At 45.4% G+C, this 20,831-nt stretch overlaps 1 long non-coding RNA gene across 7 annotated transcripts in view; it reads right to left on the minus strand.

The window, feature by feature from the left end:
- The window catches only part of LOC116661145, a 225,036-nt gene that overhangs the window by 40,314 nt on the left and 163,891 nt on the right, over positions 1–20,831 (minus strand). For 5 of the 7 annotated variants that reach the window (XR_004316911.1, XR_004316910.1, XR_004316908.1 and 2 more), the window contains 3 exons: positions 13,973–14,124; positions 2,707–4,970; positions 1,905–1,976 (listed from right to left, as the gene is read on the minus strand). This is a non-coding gene — a long non-coding RNA (uncharacterized LOC116661145). Of the gene's footprint in view, positions 1–1,904; positions 1,977–2,706; positions 4,971–13,972; positions 14,125–15,090; positions 15,269–20,831 lie in introns of those variants that run through there. The other 2 variants (XR_004316913.1, XR_004316912.1) reach the window with 2 other exon arrangements.

The raw sequence follows: 20,831 nt of genomic DNA on the forward strand, positions 1-20,831 counted from the left end.
TGTAAATGCTGCATTCTACGCTATAGAAGGTTTTGCTGCAAACCTGCGTTAAAATGTATACGACTGGTTACAATGACTTAACTGGTTAAAATCCCCCGACTTGGAGTAAAACTGACCCTCTAAAGACATGTGCATGGTGTCCTGTGACTTTCAGTGCCTCCTGTTTGAGGACAGGCTTGTGAGGGTGAGTTCGTGGATGAGCAGTCTCGGTGGACAGGAATGGGAGAGGGGATGTGCCAGGAACTGTTTGTGGGGAACACGGGGAGGAGGAGAATATTGAGGATGAGGATACTGAGATGCTGGGAAGCCCCCCCCCCCCCCGGCGTTGGCAGACACCGTGTGAGAACGGCTGCCAGCAAGCGGACTGTTTGTCACAGAAGAGATGTCACGCTGCCCGCAGGTTTGGGCGCATAGCAGAAGCCGTGACCAGGCAAAACCAGACATTGACATTGCTAATCTGCAAAATGGGTAAAATAACACTTGTCTCACAGGATTGTTTTACAGTTAATTGAAAATGCTTGCCAAAGGGCTTCAAGTATTAGCACTAAATACTGAGTAAGTGGAAATCATTATTGTAATCGTAATCATTATCATTACCCATGAAAACTCACCATTTTTGCCCCCACAAGTACTCAGAAGGGAACTGCCCTTGTAGAAATGACTGTGCTCACGTGTAAACAACACGACTTTCCTGGGAAAAAAGAACTCAGTAATCGGAGCCCTAAGTAACGTAAAAGACAGATTTCCATCTTGAACAGAAATGATTTGATGAAGAATTAAAGGGAAGAAAAATGGTTGAAATTGTCCATGTGAAACAGCTTGAAAATTTCCAGCACTTACTTTCATAAGTGGAAAAAAATAAAACGTAATAACCATGATTTTATTGGCACTTAGCATTTGTCAGGCACTTTGTAAACATTTTCTCAATCACAAGGCCCTATGAGGCATGCGTTGCTCTCAGAGACCCGTGTGGACGCCGTAGGAATCACAGCCGTCGTTAGCCACGGTCATTCACAGCAGGCTCCCCATTAGCACCTGGATCTGGGGCCCAAGCCCAACACTGGGGGGCCTGATGCTGTGGCTTTTCCCACCCCAGCTCAGAGCAATGACGCTCCGATGGCCGCCTTCCCCATCCTGCCTTCAGCTGCGGTCCAGGAGGCAGTGTGGCAGGGGGCGGACGTGACTGGGCTCTGCGTCACACTCGGCCAGGGGTCAAGTAGCAGCTGTGCAGCTTTGTAGCAGGATGACCTTGGACAGGCTACTGCAGCTCTGGAAGCCTCAGTGTCCTCACAGCTCAGTGAGGACGGCAGTAAGACTACCTCCCACGGGAGGTTTATTTTTTATATCATGACATCTGACTATATGGCTGGCACTTAATAAGCATTAAAATTTTTAGGGAGCCATTGCTACTCTAATATTGTATGATAGCCAGGTATTGTTTGGAACCAGGCCCTCTTCTTCAGCCTCAGGCCCCAAGATGGGCTCTCGGATCCAGTGAAGCAGGATTGCAAACCATCCTCCCGACGGCCACCCATCAGTGAGGCAGAACACCTTTCCAGGTGGCTCCAGCTAACACCGACTTTAATTGCCTTCCGAGTAAATACCTCCCAGGTTTAAAAAGTTGCCTAAGGTCTTACACAAAGTCCAGGGCCAGATATTGTTATGAAAGCCAGGTGGCCAATTACATAATTATTTTAAAATCTGGCCCACGCTCTCCTTGCCCACGGCAGTGTCGGAGCTGGGGGTCCTGGGAAGGGGAACAAGATTTTAATGAGAAAGTGTGAACCTCCTGGTGACATTCCCTGTCTGTCTCTAAATGAGGCATTTTCTAGCCATGCATCCATCTCGGGCTTTCAGAGACTGAGAAACCCCCTGGATCGCTTCCCCCTTGCTCCACCACGTACCACGTTCTTTCCGGGCGGGTTTCTGTGTTTGTTTCCTCGGGGCTATCTAGATAGTCAGCACACATGGGTGATCTGCAGAGGAAAGCAGGGCGAATGAAGGAGAGAGGCCAGGTCCACGGGAAAAAGAAAGCCAAACAGAGACACGTAGAGTTCATCATGGAAGAAGCAAAACTCCCCAAGCCATGTAAACGTGTGTGAGGGCTGAGGGTGCGTCTGAAGCAACTGTTTTAATCTGTACCTTGCAAATTACTTTGTGGTTTCTGCAGAGTTCTCCTTTTGGGTGATGGCTTTTAAGCGCCACCTCAGCCCGCCCCAGCTCAGTCCCCAGGAAGTGATGCGCAGAGACATTTCTGGACACCAGAAGAGCATCACTTTGTGCAAATTTCATTCATCCAAGAAACGAAAGTGGGGACATTTCTTACACCCAGACGCATCCCTGCACCTTTGAACTGGCTCTGTTGCCATGAGCATCAGCTGGAAATCTCCAGGGAGATGATCAGCCGAATAATTGACATTATGTAGACAAAATTCTGTAAGACCTGCCCTCAAGGAAGAGGCCAGAAGGAAGGAGCCGCCAAGTCAGGTCAAGCACACGTGCTCCACACAGGCAGCAAGCGGCCACATGGTAATTACAAGCGTGTGCTGGGGGCGGGCTTGCAGGGTGACTGGTCGGCACTTTCTGCCTTCATCCGTGTATAAGAATCAATCAAAAGTAACAAGAGAGGGAACCCCAGCCAGGGAAGGCACCTACACCCCGCATTTTTCCTTTGAAGCCAGAACTCCTTTGACCTCAGGGACTCACTGGTTTGCTGTCAAGCCCCGAGGTGTCACAGAAGGGTCAGCCGAGCTGGGCCCAGACGGGACGTTTTCTTTCTCAGTAAATTCATCACGACTGGGAAACTGAAACCTCCCCAGAACTCGACGTGGTCTCGCCGGTTCCTCTGTCACCTGGCTCCCCTTTGGAGGCCAATCTGCAGCAGGCGTGAAGTCGGTCGGTGGGCTGAGGGGCGGGAGGAGATGGCTCGCCTTGGTCTCACTGCTTGGAACAGGATTTCACTACTTCTTCCTGGAGATGGAGGGCAACTATAAGGGGACAGACAGAATGCTCCGTCAGGGACTTGAAGCTGGTTTGGAGGTCCAGGTGGGGCTGCGGGTGAATATAACACAACGAAATGTGGCCAGGAGGGAAAACACAGTCAAAAGCGGTCACGTGACAGGTTATCAGCAGAACAGCAGGTGAGACAAGAACACAGAGACGTGTGCTGACAGGAACCATGTCCACCAGAAAATATGTGGAGAGCTGGACAGGAAACCTTTGTCAGTGAGTCCAGAGCTGAAGCTCCTGAAGGAACTCCATGGAAGGTCTGGGGCTCTGACTAAGCGTTTCCAAACCTCAGGTCATAAATTCTTGTCCATTGAAAACCCAAGACATGGAAAATAAGTCAGGAATGGCCCAGACTAAGGACTATACACTCGCTCTGTTCCCAGACCACATACAAAGCTAAGCCGTACGGGTTCCACTCAGTAAACCTAGAATCGGTGCCGGTCCAGGCATGAGCCCGTGTTCCGAGGGGACCGATGGAGGACGAGGTCTCCAGCTCTCAGATGTTTAAAATCAAGTCTCCGCCCAGGCTGCCTAAGTGGTCGTTCCAGAGTAGCAGACCCTGATGGAAAACAGTTGAGCGGGATTAACCTTTTAGTCTCAGAGCATGAGGGAATGACTTCTGGAGCCCTAAAGCTTTCACCGTCACTGTGAGAAAGTTAATTTTTAAAGGCAAGCGTTCTCCCCTCCCTATCCTCTTGAGGAGGCAACATCAAATTTCTAGTACGCAGGAGAGGGTTGCCAACTCAGCCCTGAGCCGGCCTGGACCACTCATCCATTCAGATGAAGCGAGGTCATGATCCCTGAGGAATATTAACTTCCCAGCTCAACCAGGAGATCCTGCCAACTGCAGGCATCGTGCGCCGTCTTCCAGGAAATCAGCTATCCCCAAAATGTGCTCCACAGACGGTTTTGCAAAATTAGCATTCTATCTTCAAACAAAGTTGGGAAACACAGGGTTAAACTGAGTTAAAAGTTTTCTCAAGTGTATGTTTTTGAGTCATTAATGTATATTGTGACTCTCCAAGCAGAGAATGTAGCAGCTTTGAATCTTATTTGATCAGGGAACCCTTCCCCAATAGAAATGACTTCCAAGGACAAGTGCTCCATGGGGCACACGTTGGGGCCCACATCCCAGAACACCTTGCCTGCAGACTCCATGCACCCACAGGAGAGGGGGCCTCACACTGGCCCCAGACGACCTGGCCCCTGGCAATCCTGGGCCACTCTGAAAAGTTTTTTCTTATTATGAGCATGTCCACAGCTAATACTCACTATGTTTTCTCCAAATACCTTTTCTTGTGTCCACGAGACTTACATTCTACTCAGATCCCTTGTTTAGGTGATGAGAGAGAGCAGAGCTTGGTCTCCAAGGTCCGACCCATGTCACCTGTTCCTTGACGTCACATTTAGCTGAGTGGCCCGCTGGGAACAATTTGTTCCTTCCCTCCAAGGGGACGATGAGATGTGGGATGGAGACGTGACCCTTCAAACGGTCACTCTGCACGGAGAAAGGCGGGGTCCTGAGTCGCACACTGCTGAACCCCCAATTCCAAAGAGGACCTGGGCTCCTGGGGTGATGAGGGCAGAGACCACTGGTGACTGAGCACCTCCTATCACCACCCCCGGAAAAACAATGCCAGGGGCCTCTTCCAGACAGTGGGTCAGCATCTTCCAGGCAGGAGCCAGCACGCGAGGCTTAATCAGCCCCCGTCCGGGGTCCTCTGGCTGAAGTGACAGTGGCGTTGGGAGGAAGGGAGGCACGCTTCTGGCAGGGAGCCTCCGTTCCGCCCCCGCCGCCCCCGGCTGGCAGCTTCAGCGCGGACTTTGCCAACGTAAGAAGTGCAGAGTCAGGTCCCAGAGCATCCGACGGGTTGACTCCTGGTTTCTATCATGTCGTTGGAGACGCGAAGCCGGGAAACCACAACCCATCTGTTTTTCAGTTTTCTTGTTAGAAACAATACCTGGTCCAAACATTAAGTGAGAAGAAGAGACAGCAGCGTGAATATTCTGTAAGCCAGACACCGGGGAGAGGCCTGAGCTGGAGTACAGACTCCACCTGGAGGCCAGGGAGGGCGACCCCAGGTAAGACGGGCGTCTCTCCCCCAGGGCCCGGGCTGCTGCACAAACACCCCAGCGCCTCCACGGAGCCCAGACAGCCCGGGGAGATGAAGGGATGAAGTCATGCTGGCAGCCCGTGTCGCCCTCCAGGTATTAGGACCCCTGCCCAGCCACCCCCAGGCCCGGCCTAGCACCCCCCCAGGTGTGTTGTCCTTCCCCAGCTGGCATAACAAGGCCGTGCCAGCTCTGAGACTGAGGCCGCGGGGACCATCCAAGACCAACACGGCCAGGCTGCAGACGCCAAGCCGAGAAGCAGAGGGGAGGCACTTCTCTGCAGCACGAAAATAAACTGCAGAGCAGCGTCATGTGTGTGGTTGCCCTGGAGACGAAGGACCTGGAGAGGCATAAAAATAGAAAGCCGTCAGAGCTGCTCAGAGAGGTGCGTTTCCTCAAAGCCAGGGGGTCCCGGGCCCGGGCTGAGGGTGCAGTGTGGCCGGGCCGGGGTGGACGGGCCAGAGGACCAGCTGCAAAGCTGGCCCGGGTGCCAGCCCCCCCGGGCGCCTCCGGGTGCTGGGGACACATGCTGCAGCACTCTTTACCCAGCTTCTCCACCCGGACTCCTCCGGAGGCTGCCCAATCACGGTGCTCCGGCAGGAAGCGCGGGGCCCTCAGCTGACACTCAGCTCAGCCAAGGTCTGTCGCGTGCCTGGCGGGAAGGCGGGACCCACGGGCTCAGACCCCTCTAACGGCAGAGTGGAATCCCAAGTCCCCCACGGTCGTCTCCCCACCCCGAGGAGGCTTACTCTGCACGGCATGCATACAGTAAGCGCTCAGTGCAGGCTTGACTGAAATAAACATTCTGCGCCCACTGATTCTGATGATAGTGCTGCTCTAAAGGCTGAAAGTTTCGTAGAAGACGGGACTGTGAAAAGACAGGACTGATCGCGCACAGGGGATGAGACAGAGTCCTCGAAGTGAAGTGGCTACAGCGTCCGGACAACAATACGTGGGCCTCCCACCTTTAGTCTCCCGGCTTCCTCCAGCGCCTCAGGTCAGTCTGTCTGAGGCTGAACTGGGGAGAGCTTGCCCACAAAAGCCAAGGCCATGCACCTTACCCGTACCTCGGACCACGGGCACCTGCCTTTCTCCCAGTACCTGGACAGGATGGACTCAGGTGGGGGATGAGGGAGAGGGAAGTCCACTCAGCTCCTTCAGCCAAGTGCTCCATCCCTGTCATACACACCGGGCGCCAGGTGACAGAGGTACCCTACCCCATGATTGCTATTCATGGACCTGGTTCTGAGTCCAGGACTCAGACCTTACACCCTCTGCCTCTGAGCGCCAGCCGTCAACCTTGTTGTCCCCTCGGTTGCCACCCCGACCCCCCTGCGTGGAGGCTGGGCTGGTCCCTCCACCCGGCCCCCACGGTAAGCTGCCTCATTCATATTAGCAGTTCTGATTTTTCACACCCTCTTCAATCAATATTCTTCACAATTCTACTGTTTCCTAAAGCCCACCTACTTTGTGCTCTCTCTGCAAGTAATCTTCTCCCCCAAGGGGCCTGGACAGAACCAACTAGGACATTTAAGTGGGAACGGGAAGGGCAGCATGTTTGCTGATGGTCTCCCACACGTTGGTCAGAGGGAGCTGGTCCACTGCCCAGGCTCATAAACCGGGCTGGATGAGCCAGCTTCCTCCTGTGCCCCCGCTCCCTTCCCCACACTCCCCGGGATCTCCCACGGCCACACGTCTCCCTGGGCATTTTGGCTCAGCCCAAGAAACCCCGAGAGACCTTTCAAGGTCAATTGTGTCAAAGAAAGATGATCAGGGGATGCGGATAAAGAAGCCCAGTGGTGAGGAAGGGGGGGGGGGATGAATAGACCCGGATGGAGATAAGCCAGGTAAATGCAAACCAGTCCACCCCAGGTGCAGCCAGGACCGCAAGCTGGGAGAGTGGGAGAAAAAACAATAGGGAGCGATCAAAAGAACGAGATAGCACCTGGGGATGTGACACCCGCTCCACCGCCTCGCTAGGTGTCTGTTTCAGGAACAGGCACCCTTAGGGAAGTGGATATTTTAAAAAGAAATTAAAAGGGAAAAACCAGGGGCCCAGGTGACCGGAGAGAAGAGCTATTCAGAGGTCTTTGTTTCAGGCCATCTGGCCCTGGAGGTGGAGACAGAGGAGAAGGGGCCCCATGAGTCTCAGGAAGGAACCTGGCATTGGGTGCAGCTTCACCAGCGCTTTGCCTTCGGTAATGCAAAAACCCAGACGCAGCCCTAAGTGGGAAACCCCAGTAAGTCGGAGTATTGTTTCCTCAGGAACACTGACCAAAGGTCTTTTTGGGTCCCCAAAAGAATCTGTGTCTGTGACAGATGCGTGCATCTGTTAAGGTCAAAGCCCACAGGATGGAGAGAAGGGCCAGCCGGAGCAATCTGGGAAGTGGGTTTTCTTTCTGGGTCGGAGCCGGGCGTCCCTGGGCTGGTCACCCTTACATACGTCTTAAGGCCCCTCCAGGGTCCAGCTCTGTTGCTGGTGCCGGAGATTCAAGTGCCTTTGAGGGCCTCCCCTCTTCTTTGGGCGTCCATTTCATATGCAAGATACGGAAACTGGAGAGGAGCTATCCAGAACTCTCCCAAATTCCATGTTTATAGCCATGGAAGAGTAGCCTAAGGGAAAAAATACGAAACTAGTTTTGCTGCAGTGTCTCTTTTATTTGATTAAAAAAAAATCAAATCCGTGGTTCATGGTTTTAGTCCCTTGATACATAGTCATTCTTACCAAATGGTGGTTTTTATCTTTAAAAAAAAACAATGAGGAGGAGGACATGGCTGAGTGGCAGAGCACACATCCCCCGTGCACAGGTCCGGGGTTCAGGCCTCAGCACCTCCACTAAATAAGTAAATAAACAAACCTAATCACCCCCCCAAAAAACAAACAAACACACAAAAGCCCTAGCCACTGGAAGTTATCACGACCACAAGTTCGTGACTTCCGGGCACCCCATAAATCTGAAAGATGCCTTCATTTCAATGTATTGTCCCAACTAACATTGTTAGGATGTTTCCAGGTTGCACATATTTTTGTGCCGGATCAGTATTACCTGTTAGCTATTTGCACTCAGTCTTCCTAATCAAGTCAGAATACGTCCACTGTTTTCCAGACAAAAATGTGAGCCTTTATTTCAGACAGGGCCCGACTGCTAGGAGTTCATATCAAAATCAGGTGTGCTGACTTCAAGACCTAAAAAGGGCATCTGAATAGGAGGAAAGCAAAAGATACACGACACGCTCTGGAGGGCGGGCAGATGGTCCACCTTACAGCAACCAAAGTAAACCAAAGCTGTGCACATTGAGGAATGGAACTGGCAAGGCAAGAACCCATTGGATGTCATCAGAAATAAAGGGCACAACCTAAAAGCTGAGAGTTGTGTTTTATTCGGCGGACATTTCTGAGGACTTAAGCCTGGGATGCCAGCCTCTCAGATTGCTCTGGTGGACTGTGGCAAGGTGGCAAGGTAGAAGCCAGGATGTATGAGCTTTTGCAACAAAAACCAGGTAGTCGGAACATCAAAAGATTACAGCTAATTAAAGAAAAGCAGACATCTCAAGTTAAGGAATTTAGCGCTTTTCCATGTAAGGGAAGGTGAAAAGGTCTGTGCCCGTGGAAATTATTCCTTTAACACACACCTAGCAATCTAGGGCCAGTGTCCTGTACTTTTCCATCCTGAGTTCCCTCAGGGGGCACCACTGGGGGTCGCAGAAGAGGCCAGGCTGCCTGCTTGTCTGCATCCTGAGTTCCTTCTGCTCACCGGAAGGGATGGCGGTGATGGCTGATGATTTGAATGGCCACAGCATCCTTTGTTTACTGATATGGCTGGCAATGTTTTTTGTTCACAGGAATTTGCACACTTCTATCAGAGGTCTGCAAGGATGAGACACAGGAATTTCTCATCTTAATCTTCATGGCTGAAGAATGTGTGAAATCTAGGCCCTAGAATAAAAGCCCTGAAATCTGAAAAGGGAGGTGATTAGAGCAAACTTTAAGAGCACTGACTTTGCCTTCCAAGAGACCTGGATTTCAATCCAGTTCTGCTGTGTATCTAACATGTTAATGGAGTCAAGTTATAAATGTTCTAAGCCTTATTTTCCTTAATAATATGTCATAGGATTGTTATAGATATTAAATGAAATCATGTGTATAAAATGCTTAGCCCAGTGCCTCATGAATAGATAGAAATTCAAAACACACCAGTGGTTATCTACAAGACCTTTCCTTGATAAAGCACCTTGCAATGTATTATATGCACTTACACATATGCATGCATATATATATATATATATATATATATAAATACATTTATATGTATTTAAAGTCTTTAAAAACCTTTGGCAAAGACGTACCAGCACTGAACCAACAAAGTCTAGGATCTGCTCATACAACAAGGGTTTTTCTGATTTATAACAATGGCTTTTCTAAGCTGGGACTACGTTTAATACACATGTTTAAAGCTGGAACTTTCCCTTTAAGCACTTCTTTATCTGTATCCCATAAAGTTTTATACGTTATCTTCATTTAGCTCAAAATAGTTTCTAATTCCTTGTGATTTCTTCTTTGATCTGGGTTATTTAGAAATGTGTTGTTTAATTTTCGGATATTTGGAGATTTCTCAGATTTCTGTTGTTGCTTTCCAACTTAATTTTATTGCAGTTGGAAAACGTGCTTTGAGTAACTTCAGTCCTTTTACAATCACGGAAACTTAAGACCTATCATATGATGTCTTCTGGAGAATGTTCTACGTGCCCTTGAAAGAATGTATTTTGTACTTACTTCTGGTAAAGTGTTCTATAAATATCAGTTAGATCATGTTGGTCAACTGTTTTTTCAAATCTTCTATATCTTTCTTAACCTTCTGCTTGTTCTATCAATATCAAGGGTCTTGAAATTTTGAACTATAAATATTGAATAGTCTATGTCTCCTTTAAATTCTCTCAATTTTTGCTTTTTGTATTTTAGGGCTTGTTAGGTGAATATACATTTAAAATCATTGTATCTTCCTGATGTATTGACCCTTTTATTATTATGAAATGTCCCTGTTTATCTCTACTAATATGCATTTTCTGAGTCTGTTTTGTTTGACATTAATAGATATAGCCACTCCAGCTCTCTTTTGTTTACTGTTTGTATGTGTCTTTTCCATTCTTAAACTTTCAATCTTGCTGTTATTTTTTACTTTGAAGTGTGTCGCTTGTAATCAGCACATAGCGGAATCTTTCTTTTGTATCTAGTCTGATTTCACCATTTTCATTGAAGTGTTTAATCTATTTAATGGACTACTTAATGTGATTGTTGATATGATTGGATTTGTGTCTCTCTGGAATTCCCATTTGTTCCTCTTTATTGTTTCTGTTTCTCTATTGAGAATTCCTATTCGAGGATCATTGTCATCATACTTTTATTTAATTTTTTAAATACATTCCAAGACCTGCTTTGAAGTCTTTGTGTGCTAAATATAACATCTGGGCCCTTTCAGAGTGAGTTTCTATGGATTTTGTTTTCCTGAGAATGGATCACATTTTCCTGTTATTTTGAGTATCTTGTGATGTTTTCTTGAAAATTGACACTGTAGACCATATATATTGTAACACTTCTGGATTATATTTTTTTCCATGAGGTGGTTGTTGTTTTTCAATTTTTTTATAAAATTGTAGTTGATTTATAATGTTAGTTTTAGGTGTACAGCAGTGATTCAGTTATACATACACATACATTTTTTTTTCTTTTCAGATTCTTTTCCATTATGTTATTACAAGAAATTGAATACAGTTCCCTGTGCTATACAATAGGTCCTTGTTGTTTATCTGTCTTCTCTTTAGTAACATGTGTCTGTTAATCCGCAACCCCTAATTTATCCCCCCAGCCCTTTCCCCTTCGGTAATCACAGTTTGTTTTCTATATAGAAGCAAACAAACCATAGTTTGTTGTTATTAGTAACTTATTTGGACTTAATCTGCAGAATCTACCTCCCTGAGATGTGCAGCCAGAATGTCTCTGCTCAGCCGTTTTGAAATTCTCATTTTGTTTTTCTGCCTAGCTTCCTATCCGTCATCCTGCGTCTGCATAGCTTACTGGTAAGTCACTGATTCCTGAGAGGTTGTGCTCAAGAACCTTGAGCTGTAAGGCTTCCACCCTCTGCTGACAGATCTGTTTGTGTTTGTGTGTGTGTGTTAAAGGAAGCATTCAACTTCAGGCTGTTTTCAAGCCTGCCTAGGCTTTACTTTCCTCGGGACCTCCTTGGGTCCCCCGTAAAGATGAGCACCATTTCCCATTCACCCAGGGAGGTATGGAGCCCTTGCCTATCTCTTCTATGGTTCTCTCATTTCCAGCATCTCCTTGTTAAGTTCTTGACTGGTCTGTCGCTTGCCATAACTGGGTCTGCAAACTCAGGTTAGCAGAGCTATGGGAACCCCCTGTTTACTTCTATCACATATGCTACTCTGGTACCGATAACGCTGCCAGGAATGGGTTTGGCCCTCAGCCCAAGTAAGTCAGCCCCCTCTAGGAGTGGTCTCCACAGGGCAGTCCCGCCCTGGTACGAGTACTTCACTGACCAAGCTTCTGGAGGGGGTGTGGGGGAGGAACAGTTCCAGGCAAGAGGGCTGCAGACTCTCTGTGCACTTCCACTTTTCTCATCCAAAGTTCTAACATATTTCCATGAATAAACATTTCTCAGTTTCTTGTTTGTCTCTGGTTGATTTGCCAAACCCTGAAACCGTGGTTTTTGGTTGTTTTTCCAGGTCTACTTGTTTTGGAGGGGAGGGGAGACGCTTAAACTCCTTGCTTTGTTTTAACAGAGTCCTGTCTCTGAATAAAACCATTAAATCAACCGCTTCAACATGTATCGCCGTGGGGCTCCCCCCACTTACCTTGTTTACCGCTCCTCAACAATTTCTATACATTTTCTACCAAAAATAGTTCCTAGGCTTATCTTTCTTTTTCATGGCATCTTTATCCTAATGATGAAAACGACCTCTAAGCACCCTAACATTTCTTTAGTCTATTTCTGAGACTTTTCTTTGTATCTCAATGTTCACACAAAATACACAACGGTGCTGTGATGTCTGGGACTCAGGGTGTGGACCATATGTTGTTTAACTACCTCTTTTGTCTCAAAACACTGCCGAATATAAATGATTACGGTATGCCAAATTTCAGTTACACACTTTGGCACGTGATTTCTGCAGTACCAAAGAATACTTCATTAATTAAAGCCCTACGGATACAGAAACAAATTTCACATATTTTGAAAAGAGACTCTCCCCAAAAGTTATGTAAGTAGCAAACAGAGATATGAAAATTTTCACACCATTAACTGCCAGCGAAATACAAATTAATCCCACAATGAGATACTACCACACGCCCACTAGAAAACAAATCTGCGGAGCAACTGGAACTCTCGCAAATATCTGTTAAGGATGTACAATGATACAACTGCTTTGGAAGACATTTTGACAGTTTCTTATAAAGTAAACATATACTCACCATGTAACCCACCCTTACGTACTTACCTAAGAGAAGTGAAAGCGTATGTCCCCATGAAGACTTCCACAAGAATGTTCCTCGCACTTTATTCATAACTGCCCCAGACTGGAGACAAGCCCCGACCTACCAACCACAGGGTGCACAAGCAAAGTGCGGTGCATCTATACGCTGAACACTGGTTACCAATGAGAAGCCGCAAGCCCTCGTACACACAATCACATGGAGGAATCTGGAAGACTACATGCTGTACGATTCTGTTTATATGAAATTCTAGAATAAATTCTAGTGACAGAAGGAATTTCAGGGGCCCTGGGTACGAGGGGAGGGGATTATCTGCAAAGGAGCATGAAGTTTTCAGAGGTGAGGGGGATGGAAACGTTCTCTATCTTGACTATGGCGGTGGCCACACAGGTCCATACATTTGTCAAAGTCACCGAGCTAACTCAGCCTTTAATACTGCGCTTTTAGTCCATGTAAGTCACACCCCTGTAAATCTGATGCACACAAAGTACTTAGCACTGTTGGTGACACAGGGTGAACACTTGACAAAGTGTTGCTGTTTTGGGTGAGATAACAGTGGGTGCAGAGACCTACTCTCTTTCCTGCCTGAAGAGCTGGGACTGCAAATCCTCCAGCGGCTTCCTGTCCTTTCACCCGTCAAGGACCTGGGTGTAGGGACAAGGCGGGCAGGTAGGCTCAGCGAGGACAATGGCTTTCAGCAGCAGCCAGGCAGGCCATGGGGTGTTTTTGTTGCTGCCGCTGCATTTGTATTGGCGTTTTTGATTTCGTCCTTGTCTTTTGCAAAATTGGTGACTTTTATGATACATGCCTTGAGAAAGAGAGAGTGCAGTCAGTGGCGGTTTGGAGGTTTGGGCCCCCATCTGGTTCTGGAATCCTACCCAAGTCAGTCAACTCTTTGAGCCACCACTTTCAAAAAAAAAACGGGTTGAGTTTTATGAGCCCTAGATCCCTTCCAAGTTAAAACGCCCAAGGTTTGGTAATCAGACATATTTATTGCAAATGATCTCTGTGGAAGCAATTTACCGATTTTCAGTCCCTTTCTCTCTTTTAGTGCGTTGTGATCCTGGGCTCTCCCTACCACACTCCTTTTGTCTACAGTCAGCACTTTATATACTTATGTCCCATTTCCTCAGTGTTGCTAAGCAACAGGAAAGAGTCCATGGATCTATTGTTACTACCGAACACACCACCTCAAAACTTAGTGGCTTAAAACAACAGCACAACATTTACTTGCTTGGGAGTCTGCGACTTGGGCAGGGCTCAGCAGGACAGTTCATCTCTGCTCCACCTGGCAGCAGCCCCGGCAGCTCAAAGGCAGGACCCCTCTGAAAGCTCCTCACTCACCTGGACTGGGAAGTCTTGGGCAGCGGTGGCCGGAATGGTTGGGCCTTAGAGCGTCTTTCTCTACGTCCACGCAGTCTTTCCAGCAGGGCAGCTTGATGTCTTACATGTTGCTGGATTTCTTGTACGTTGGCTCAGGGCTCCAAGGACGCATACTGAGAGAGAGAGACAGACAGAGAAAGGGAAGACTCACTCTCTGGGAAATGTGTTGCCGTCCCTGCTCTAGTATGAAAAGTAACACAGTATCAGTTCTACATAATTATGTTCAGTTCAGTGGGTCACTAAGGCTGGTCTACATCCAAGGGAAGGGGGATCAGATCCCACCTTTTGATGGTAACAGTGTTTAAGAATTTAAGGACATGTTTGAAAATCACGGCCAGCTAGTTTAAATCAAGTTGTTTTTGAGTGATAAATGGCTTAAGAAAGGAGTTCCCTCTCTTCCGTCTCATCGTTCAAAGTAGTGGTCTGTCAACGCCACTACCGTCCTACCTCAGAGGGCTGGTGCGTTAGATGCTGTGATGGCCCGTGGTGGGAGGCAGACTACCTGGGACCCCTAAACACAATGAAAGACTATCCCTTGGAGGACCCCTCAGCGGTCAGCTGGGAGGAACGGTTTGCGGTGACCTCACTTCTGTCTGCATCTGGAAGGGCAGGGCAGGCTGCTGGCTGTGTCTTGACTCAATGGAGGGTCAGAGAAACAGTTATTTCCTTCAGATTCTCTCAACCAACAATGTTCTGAGGCACAGATGAACAGTTTTGAGGGTAGCACCTCACACATGGTAAAAACTGTTCATTCTGTGACTAAAATGAAATAAACAGAGCAGGTGTCTGGGTAAATAGAGCACTTTGATGGCATCGATCATGGCTGCAGATCTTAAATAAAGAGCAGGACCTCAGACTCCTCGCCCAGTCAGTCTGCAGAACTTCTCAAACTTTTCCTTCACGGTCCCAGAGGAGGGAAGGCTTCATCCCCCGGTACCTGAGATAGTTGCCCTAAGGTTTCTTTCCCAGGAGGACTTTTTTTTAACTGTCATTTTTAACTTTAAATATTCAGATGATATTTGTATTCTAGACCATAATTTATCTAAGTTTATTTTAATAGAAGATAAATGTGATTTTACCCGAAATTGCATAGGTAAAATGGGTGTCCCGAGAAGCTGAGCCGTGTTCACCCTGGGACGACCTCCCCAACACATGAAGTACTCCTTGGGCTTGGGTGCCCAATTTGAGCAGAAAAGAAACTGTAAAGTCCATCTGAAAATATAATTGAAATGTTTGAAATAATTTCTTTTTTATACATTCTGGTTTCCCATTAGTGATATCAAAGGAAAAGGAAGCCAGGCTTCGGGGGGATAGCCTCAGCTGAGGTCCCGGCCGACAGCACCGACTTTGCCAGGCATGCAGCTGGACCATCTTGGAGTGAACATTCCAGCCCCAGCCACGCTGCCCCAGCCGATGCATGTGGAGCAGAATCAGGAGTTCAAAATGGACCCCTCCCAAAGTGAAGATTTGTAAACAAAATTAAAACCTGTTGCTTATGCCACTGAGTTATGGGGGTACCTGTCTTACACTGTTAGCAAACAGAACAATGAGCAAAGAATTTGAGCAGGTACTTCACAGAGAAAGACATGTGAGGGTCCAATAAGCACAAGACAAGACCAGCATCATCAGTCATCAGGGAAATAGACATTAAAGCCACCGAAGACATCACTCCATACCAGGATGGCTAAAATTTAAGAAAACAAAAACAAAAACTGACCCAAGCGCTGGTAAGGATGTAGAGGAACTGGAACTCTCACACTTTGCTAAAGGCAAATGGTACAACCACTTCCAAAAATAGACAGGTTTTTATAGACTTAAACTTAAACCAGCAAGTTCACTCCTAAATATTTACCTGAGAAAAACAAAAACATATGCCCACCAAAAATGTAGACAAGAGTGTTCCCAGAAACTTTTATTGTGACCGCCCAGCTGGATCCAGCCCAAATCACTGCCAACCGGAGGAGGGATACACAAACTGTGGTATTATTACAGAATGGTAAATACAACTGAATACAATCAAAAGGAATAAACTATTAATACAAAAAATAACATCAATGAACCTAAAAGATGACAACGAGGGAAGGAGATCAGACACATATTGATACGTATTCATAAGGCCACTTACATGATGTTCAAGGCTGGGCAAAACTAATTTAGTAAGTAGTAAAATCACGGTTTTGTTGAGGCAGTCTGATTTTTAGAGCCTGTTATCTTAACAATGATGCTCTATTTAGTCATTTATTTATTGGAGGTACTGGGGATAGAACCCACGACCTCATGCATGCTAAGCACATGCTCTACCACTGAGCTGTACTCTCCCCACTAATGCTGTATCTATAAATCCATAGGTAAATATTTTGAAGGAGGGATAGGAAATGATTTAACTAGTTACATGACTAGTGAGACTCTGGGCAAGAAGAAATAATTAAGAGATAATTGAGGAGGAGTGAAATAGAACTTTTAGTTTTTGCTCTCTATATATTTGGGTTACTTCAAAATTTTTAAATGAGCATGTATAACATTAAAAATATTTTTATTGAGTATAATTTACATACAGTAAAATGTACAAATCCTAAGTGTATATTTTGGTGAATTTTGTGACAAATACACACCTGTGTAACCAACACTCCAATCTCACCACTGCCCAGAGGCATCTACTGCTCTAACTGGATGCAGAACAAAGTTGAACACTATTAAAAGAAATATGGCACACCCCAGCACTCAGCAGTGTAAAATTTCACAAGGTGTGGCATCAAGTAAAAAAATTATCAGGTATGCAAAAAAGTGGAACCATATGGCCCATAACCAGGAAAAGGTCAATAAACAGAATCAGAAATGATAGAAATTCAGAAATTGGAAAACAAAGACTTAAAAGCAGCTACTGAAAAATACATTTAATGTGCTTAAGAAGGAGTGGGAGACATGAACATGATGAGGAGCCAAAAGAAAGGTTTTTAAAAGACAGTGAGAACTTGAAATGGAACTTCTAGAGAAGAAAATCAAACTATCTGAAACAAAAATATACTGACGAGACTAAGAGCAGATTAGATGCTATAGAAGAACAGATCAGTAAACCATCAGAAGACATAGTTATAGAAAATGTTCAAAATTAAGCACAAAGAAAAGGTTGACCAAAAATTAAAACAATATATAGTACCCACACAACAGTATTAAAGAACACTAATATGTATAGTTAGAGTCCCAGGGAGGAGGGGGGGACATATATGAAGAAATAGTAGCTAAAAGTTTACCAAATTTAATGAAGACTATAAACCCACACATCTGAAAAAGAGAAAAAGTCCGTGGAAACCAAGCAGAATAAATATAAAGAAAACCCTGTCAAAGTAGATTATAATCAAATCTCTAAAAAACAAAGACAAAAAGAAAATCTTAAAATCAGCCTGAGATAAAGGTACGTCACATACAGAGCAATAAAGACAAACATGACAGCAGACTTCTTATGATAAGATGTGCAAACCAAAAGACAACAGAGCAACACCTTTAAATGCTGAAACAAACTGTTATCATAGAATTGTGTTCTCAGGAAAATTATCTTTCAAAAATGGAGACAAAACAGAATGTTAGAAATGGAAAAAAAAAAAATTCATACAAATAAGAGCCGAAGGTATCCATCAACAGCAGACCTGCACAAGAAATACTAATATTTTCATACTTTAATTAAAAATCAGGGATTATCAGATTGGATTTTAAAAAGAAAGACACCTATATTCTGCCTACAAGATACTCTTTTATGTATAAAGATACAGAAAAGTTAAAACTAAGAGGATGGAAAAAGAATACCATGCAAAAACTAACCAAAAGATATCTGGAGTGGCTGTAATTAATATCAACAAAGTGGAACAAATAATGTTACCCAGGATAAAGGGAGGTTCCATGATAACAAAGGGGTCAATTCATCATGAGGGCGTAACAATCCTAAATGTAGATGTACCTAATAATACCTAACAACTTCAAAATAAATGAAGCAAAACCGATAGAATAAAAAGAAGTAAACAAATCTACAAGGATAGTTAGAAATTTTTAAATCCTTTTCTCAATAACTGATATACAAAGAGACAGAAAATAAGGGTCTAGAACACTTGAACAACACTACTGACCGCCTTGACCTAATTGACAGGGACTACTCCATCCTCCCACACATGTATGGGCAATTAATTGAAGACAAAAGAGCAAAGAACACACAACGGAGAAAGAACAGACTCTTTAATAAATGCTATTGGGAAAACTGGACAGCCAAATGCAACAGAATAAAACTAGATCACTGTCTTATACCATACACTAAAATTAACCAGAATGGATTAAAGACTTGGAAGTCATATCGGAAACTATAAAATTCCTATAAAAAATAGGTGATAACCTCATTGACATCAGTCTTAGTAATGCATTTGTGGATCTAACTCCAAAGGCAAGGGAAACAAAACCAAGAATAAACAAGTGGGACTATGTAAAACTAAAAAGTTCCTGCACGGTGAAGATTCCCTTTCATCAACGTGGAAAGACAACCTACTGAGTGGGAGAAGATATTAGAAAATCATGTATCTGATAAGGGGTTAATATCCAAAATATATAAATTACTCATACAACTCAATATCAAAGAACCAAACAATCCAATTAAAAAATAGAAGATCTGAACAGACATCTTTCCAGAGAAGACATACAAATGGACAAAATACACATGAAAAGATGCTCATTAATCATCAGAGAAATGCAAATCAAAACCACAATGAGCTACCACCTCACTCCTGTTAGAATGGCTATTATTGATAAGACAAGGAATAACAAATGCTGGGGAGGATGTGGAGAAAAGGGAACTCTTACACATTGTTGGAACTGTAAGTTGATGCATCCAGTATGGAAAACAGTAAGGGGAGTCCTCAAAAAATTAAAAACAGAACTACCATATGACCCAGCTGTCCCACTTCTGGGTATTTATCCAAAGAACATGAAAACACTAATTCAAAGATATCTGCACCCCTATGTTTACTGTAGCATAATTTACAATAGCCAACATATGGAAACAACCTAAGTGTCCATTAATGGATAAATGGATGAAGAAGATGTGATATAAATACATACAAAGGAATCCTGCCATTTTTGACAATATGGATGGACCTTAAGAGAATTATGTTCAGTGAAATATGTCAAGACAGAGAAACACAAATACCATATAATTTCACTCATATGTGTAATCTAAAACAAAACAAAATAGAACAAAACCAACCAACCAACAAAATTAAACAGAAACAACCTCATAGGTTAAAAAACACAAAAAATTAGTGGTTATTAGAGAGGAAGGAGGCTGGAGGGTAGACAAAATGGGTGAAAGGAGTCAACTGTATGGTCATGGATAGAAAGATTTCTGGAAAATCCCCATTTAGAAAATAAATAACCCAAATCCTTACATGAGCTCACAAGTGAAGAGATGGGAGATGAAGGTGTGAAATTCAGAGGCAAGAGAGGATACCCCCTGCGGTCAGGAGCCAACGTTTCGTCCTCTCAGTCCCAAGGTCACTTACGTTCATTGGCGGCGAACTTTCTCACTGTGGGATGCGAAGCCTCCCTTTCTGTGGTTCTGTTTGGGGCACCACTGCCTGGTTCCATCGTCACCTCTGAGAGACCAGGTAGGATGCTCACCCCAATATCAACAAATAATACAGAATCACAGATGAACACGGAGGAGTTACTTGCTTACTGACGAGCTCATCAGGAGATGTCATTACAACCAGGAAGCTGTCCCCATATTAAAACTAGGTTTTGAGAATTATTTTTTCAAAGGTCCATTTTGAATTATGGGGCTGTAATTCCATCTTGAAGGCCATTTGTGGGTCACACTTCACTTCTTGTAGTTTATGACTTCAACTCAGGCCCTCGATGGAATTATAACCCCACAGGCACAGAGCCTGCTATTTATCATCTGTTTATTTTACAACCAAGCATCTAGTATATTTTGGTTTTATGCTCCTGGACAGCACAAGCGGCGAGGGGAGGGGGCAGGAGAAGGAGATAGAATAGTAACCAAAGCTACAGCCATGTGGACCCAGCTCTAAAAATGAGGTAAAAACCCAAAGTCAGACAACAGTCCAGACTTGTTGTCTCTACGTCAACAAACACCTGGAAGTTTCCTCTATTTGTTCCTGCAGAAATAAAATGTCCGAATGGCTGTGTGGTGTCGGTTTGCAGCTCTGTACGACGGAGCTCGGAGGGCGGAACTGCAGGGTGGCCGTCTCTCCGCCCGCTCTGCCCTGGTCCTCCCTGGGCCAGCAGCAGGCTTGCAGGCCGGAGGCTGCAGGCAGCTGGGTCAGAGATCAGGCCGGGTCACTGCGCGCCCAGGCCTCGGGGTTCGTGGCTGGTCCCTGCGGTGTGCTGGGCGGGCCGCTCCTTCATCTGCAGCACAGTTGGCGCTGGGCCTCTGCAAACATTCTAATTTGATGCATAATTAATGTAACAGTGATTCAAGGCAGAGAGGCTTCTGGGACTAATTAGTGACCTGCATCTCCATGGTAGCCTGCATTCCATTCTTATCAGTGCCGGGAAGAACTACGCTCTTAGAAATAATCAGTCTCCCACTTACTACTGCGACACAGCCAAAAGGCAAAGATCATCTTTCCCTGCAGTGTGCAGAAATTCCATCCGTGTGTAATCACTCCCCATGGGGACTGAACTTCCCCTGGAAGAGGCTCGCTGAATTAGTCCCTCATGAACTTTTAGGTTTCCACGTGGGCCTGGGGAGACCTTATTGCAGGTGAAGAAATAAAGACAGTCAGCAAGGGCTCACTGACCGTCCACAGAATGGACAGCA

Source organism: Camelus ferus, chromosome 33, assembly GCF_009834535.1.
Source record: "Camelus ferus isolate YT-003-E chromosome 33, BCGSAC_Cfer_1.0, whole genome shotgun sequence".
NCBI classification, from domain to species: Eukaryota; Metazoa; Chordata; class Mammalia; order Artiodactyla; family Camelidae; genus Camelus; species Camelus ferus.